Source organism: Sinocyclocheilus anshuiensis, unplaced genomic scaffold, assembly GCF_001515605.1.
Source record: "Sinocyclocheilus anshuiensis isolate Anshui unplaced genomic scaffold, SAMN03320099.WGS_v1.1 scaffold1303, whole genome shotgun sequence".
In the NCBI taxonomy this organism is placed as follows: Eukaryota; Metazoa; Chordata; class Actinopteri; order Cypriniformes; family Cyprinidae; genus Sinocyclocheilus; species Sinocyclocheilus anshuiensis.
Genome location: NW_015537954.1, coordinates 814,346 through 820,051, shown reverse-complemented (window position 1 = coordinate 820,051; position 5,706 = coordinate 814,346).

The following is a 5,706-nucleotide window of genomic DNA, read 5'->3' as shown; positions in this document are numbered from 1 at the left end:
CTGCAATGAAAACCGACAAGAGGACATGTCATTAAAACGTTTCCCTTTCTACCTTTATATAAACACCATCATTCTGTCATTTAGGAACAGTGAAAGCAGGTAATTTGAGCCCTGCAGTTGCTCATAAAGCAAATCTCTCCGTCTCTGTTCTTACAAGCTCATCTTATGCAACGCAGAGAAATGCATCTGATGCCAGTCGAAGCGCTGCATCCGTTGACCTCGAGTAGTCAGTTCACGGAGAATGCATGTTTGCATTCTGTTGTGCTGCTTTTTCATTGTTTTTCTATGTAACATGCTGCAAAAGATGCGACCACTACGTCCGTCTATCGCATCTCACACATGACAAATGGTGTTGTAAAAGCAATTCTGACTTTACATCTCGCAATTCTGACTTTACATCTCACAATTCTGACTTTTCTGACTTTACATCTCGCAATTCTAACTTTACATCTCGCAATTCTGACTTTTCTGACTTTACATCTCGGTATTCTAAATTTACATCTCAATTCTAAATTTACATCTCGCAATTTTAACTTTACATCTCACAATTCTAACTTTACATCTCACAATTCTGACTTTACATCTCGCAATTCTGACTTTACATCTCGCAATTCTGACTTTACATCCCGCAATTCTGACTTTACATCTCGCAATTCTGACTTTACATCCCGCAATTCTGACTTTACATCTCGCAATTCTGACTTTACATCCCGCAATTCTGACTTTACATCTCGCAATTCTGACTTTACATCCCGCAATTCTGACTTTACATCTCGCAATTCTGACTTTACATCCCGCAATTCTGACTTTACATCTCGCAATTCTGACTTTACATCCCGCAATTCTGACTTTACATCTCGCAATTCTGACTTTACATCCCGCAATTCTGACTTTACATCTCGCAATTCTGACTTTACATCCCGCAATTCTGACTTTACATCTCGCAATTCTGACTTTACATCCCGCAATTCTGACTTTACATCTCGCAATTCTGACTTTACATCCCGCAATTCTGACTTTACATCTCGCAATTCTGACTTTACATCCCGCAATTCTGACTTTACATCTCGCAATTCTGACTTTACATCCCGCAATTCTGACTTTACATCTCGCAATTCTGACTTTACATCCCGCAATTCTGACTTTACATCTCGCAATTCTGACTTTACATCCCGCAATTCTGACTTTACATCTCGCAATTCTGACTTTACATCCCGCAATTCTGACTTTACATCTCGCAATTCTGACTTTACATCCCGCAATTCTGACTTTACATCTCGCAATTCTGACTTTACATCCCGCAATTCTGACTTTACATCTCGCAATTCTGACTTTACATCCCGCAATTCTGACTTTACATCTCGCAATTCTGACTTTACATCCCGCAATTCTGACTTTACATCTCGCAATTCTGACTTTACATCCCGCAATTCTGACTTTACATCTCGCAATTCTGACTTTACATCTCACAATTTTAACTTTACATCTCACAATTCAGACTTTTCTGACATTACATTTCGCAATTCTGACTTTACCTCTCAATTCTGTCTTTACATCTCGCAATTATTACTACATCTCACAATTCTGACTTCTCTGACTTTAAATCTCGCAATTCTTACATCTCGCACTTCTGACTTTTTTTTTGGAACTCTGACTTTACATCTCACAATTCTGACTTTTCTGACTTTACATCTTGCAATTCTGACCTTTTTTTTTTTTACCATGGCAGAAAAAAAGGTTATTGCAACCTTTTCATGTCACAATTCTGACTTTTCTTCTCACAATTGTATGTTTACATCTCACACTTCTGAATTTATGTCTCAAAATTCTAACTTTTAGATATAAACTTGCAATTCTGAGAAAAGTCAGAATTGCAAGCTTATATAAAAGTAGCAATGACCTCTTTATTTTTCATTCCTTCCGTATGAAATACCCAACACAAACATGTGTGATGAGAAGCTCCTGTGTGATCTGCAGCTGACCTCGTGTCCTCCAGAGGACACACTGCCTGAGGAGACGAAGAGCTGCTCGTGAAGATGCCGACTGTCAGGGGCCAGATGGAGGGTCATTAGCATCTCAGAGATAAAGAGCTCGTCCTCACGCAAGAGCAGCAGCAGGACCCTGAGGCTACACCCTGACATCTCCGGACTGGTCTGGCCGGTTCTGCGCTCCTCGCCGTTGAATGTGCATGCGAAGAGCTTGTAAACGAGAGAGGAAGCGAAGGTGTAGAGTTTGAGCGCCTGAGGCTAAGAGAGTTTAGACAGAGCTGCAATCACGCCTCGGGATCACTGTACACGCCAGTAACCTTCAGCAGGTCATTTCTGAAAGAGCCAGTGCAATACATGAAGAAACAAACAATTAATGCTTCTGTAAATAATTTACTAACGTAACAGCTTGTGAGAGCTTAACAATCAAACTTAACAAAACAGCACTGTGGACTATTACACTCTTACATTTTTTTAATTGGCATAAATCGTTGCATGAACTTTACCATTGCACAGAAGGTTCTTTACTTTGGAAAATGGTTCTTCAGATTATTAAAATGTTCTTTACAATAAGAAAAAATGGTTCTTTTAAGATCTGTTCAGTTCTTTGGGGAACCAAAAACGGTTCTTCTATTGTTTTGCTGTGAAAACTTTCTTAAAGAACCTTTATTTTTAAGAGTCTACCATAGTCCTTTCAAACATATACCATGATATTTGCATAATAATAAAATAAAATGAAATAAAATAAATGAAGAGAAAATTTGGGTATAGAATATACGAAAAATAGAATAATGTAAAAGAGGGAAAAATAAAATAAAATAAATAAATATTTGGATCTATATGAAAATAAAATAATAGGAAAAAATAAATTAAAATAAAATAATGAGGAAAACATAGAATAATGGGAAAAAATAATACAATAAAATATAAAATAATAAAATAAAAGGAGGGGAAATTTGGGTCCATTTGTAATAAAATAAAATAAACATGGTTTAACAATAGTCTATTTTTGTAAGCAAAAATATTTTATGTAGAAACATGTAAAACACACTTCTGATTTTTTGTGTAAACATTAACTGTAAAAATAATTTCTCTGCTGACAGCAGCACATGAAAACATTCACATAAACAGCGTCTGACAAGAGTTACGATGGGAATTCAGATCCTGTTGATGGGCTCTTGGGAACAAACTCCTGGCTGAATGTGCACATACCAGACAGCAGCAGCCAAACCTCACTGATGATTGTGTTCAAGTCGAGCACAGGCCTAAAAAAACAGGCCGAGAGACAGACAGACAGAGAGAGAGAGAGAGAGAGAGAGAGAGAGAGAGAGAGAGAGAGTGGCGTGTTTGGCCCGAGGCCTGGCAGCACAGATTTAAGAATGAGTTAGCGTGTGAAGGCTGTGTGTCGCTGCAGACCACGCCCGCACCTGTCAGGTGTTTGCTGGCATCAAACACACCAAACAACTGTACAGATCTGTGTCGCATGTCTTCACGTTCACATGTGAGCATGCAAAACCCTGCCGTTTCACTAATGCACTTGCTGCTCAGCGGCCCTGGAAACCGCTAAATATTTACACTGTCATTCTGAGAGTATGTGCTACTGAACACACACACACACACACACACACACACACGCACGCACACACACACACACTCACACTCACACACACACATGCATGCACGCACACACACAAATGAAATGTCCAGATTAAAGCCAAACAATACTCAGTTCTACAATAAAATGATGCAGCACCATTTCAAAACTAATCTGTGTGATCAATTTGTTGGTCAAGCTCAGACACATCAGCTATTAATTGTAAGACAATTGATTAATTACACATGATCAGGCTGCGTCTCCCAAAAGCATCGTAAGCTTAAGTTGATCGGAACTCCATTGGTGACAATTAATGATGCTTTTGGGAAACGCAGCCCAGGATGATTATAGGGAGCTAAAGTTATTTTCAAGAAATTAATACTTTTATTCAGTGAGGATGCATTAAATTGCTCAAAAGTGACTGTAAAGTCATTTCTAATGTTACAAAAGATCAAATAAATGCTGTTCTTTTGAACTTTCTGTTCATCTGTGAAACCTGAAAAATAAAATGTATCACAGTTTCCACAAAAATATTGTGCAGCACAACTGTTTTGAACATTGATAATAATCAGAAATGTTTCTTGAGCAGCAAATCAGCATATTAGAATGATTTCTGAAGATCATGTGACACTGAAGACTGGAGTAATGATGCTGAAAATACATCTGCGCATCACAGAAAAATATTACAGTTTAACAGAGATTCACATAGAAAACAGCTGTTTTAAAATGTAAAAATATTACACATTTTACTGTATTTTTGATCAAATAAATGCAGCCTCGGTGAGCAGAAAAGACTTCTTTCATGATCATCAAAAAATCTTTAAAAACATCTCAACAATGTCCCAAACTCAGCTCTGAGCTGCTTCACATTCATTTTATATCTCTAGACTCTGGTGACTCATTTGTGTCTATTTTTATTCCTCCTGAAGAATTTTAGAAGAAACATTTGACTGCTAAATTAAAAACAACTGAGATGGTCATTAAGTCCAGTGAGTGATGAAAGAGCAACACGCGTTTCCTCTGGGCTGAACTATTAACACAATAGCAGATAAACACAGAAAGTCTCAAAAGCTCGGCTGAAGATCATTCAGATCCACTCAAGAGTGTCCTTTGCTCAAACTCTGACATCAGAAACCTCTCATAAATGTGCCTACAGCACTTACTAATCTCAATGTTAATTTCAACATTTACATTAACAATTATTAATAAATGCGGTAGGAGTATTGCTCATTGTTGGTTCATGTTAACTAATGCACTAACTAATCCAACTAAACGTGGTTATTCTGTGGTTAAGCTTTCCTGAAAACGAGGGTTGATAAAAACATCCTTTCATTTCTGGATGGTTTGGTTGATTTTATACAGTGTAAAATCATCATCAAATATGTAAATCTGTCTCTGTTGAATAATAAAGTAATGTGATTGACATGCACCAGTGTTATAAAAGTTTATACTATTATAGTTTTTATTAATTTAGAATAAAATTTAAAATTCGATTTTTTAAAATATATTTTAGTTTTAATTTAAATTTGAGTAATTTTGTTGTTTGCGTTTCATTGTGTTTTAAATATGATAGATGTTTAATTACATTTTATTATAGTTAGTTTATATTTTTATTTTATTCATAGTTATTTCAGTTTTAGTTCTTTTAGTACATCAAGTTAAACTAAATGAAAATAAGCATTGTTGCATTAATAACCGTTAAGTTTTATTGATATATCATTTTATTTTAGTTATTTATTTTAAGTAACAAAAATGTTTTTATGGTTTTCATTTGATCTATTTTTAAAGTTATCTATATTAACCCTGACATGCAAATGAAGGCTAGTTAATAATTAAGTCCCTGGATCAGAAAAGGTTGACAAACCCTGTCACATACGTATGTAAGTATAAAGAACAAATATTGTAATGCATATATTATTTAATAATTCAGAATGGATGACTTGTCAATGAAGAATTCTCTTTATGTCTTAAAGTTTCGTGTTGTGGTGTCATGTTAAAGTTATATAAACCTGAACAATAGTTCAGCATCAGTGAAAGTATGCGGTCTGTCGACATCCATAAACTCTGGTGACCTCCTCACCGGCGCCTCTAGAGGATCAGCACATCACTGCAGCACGCACACACACA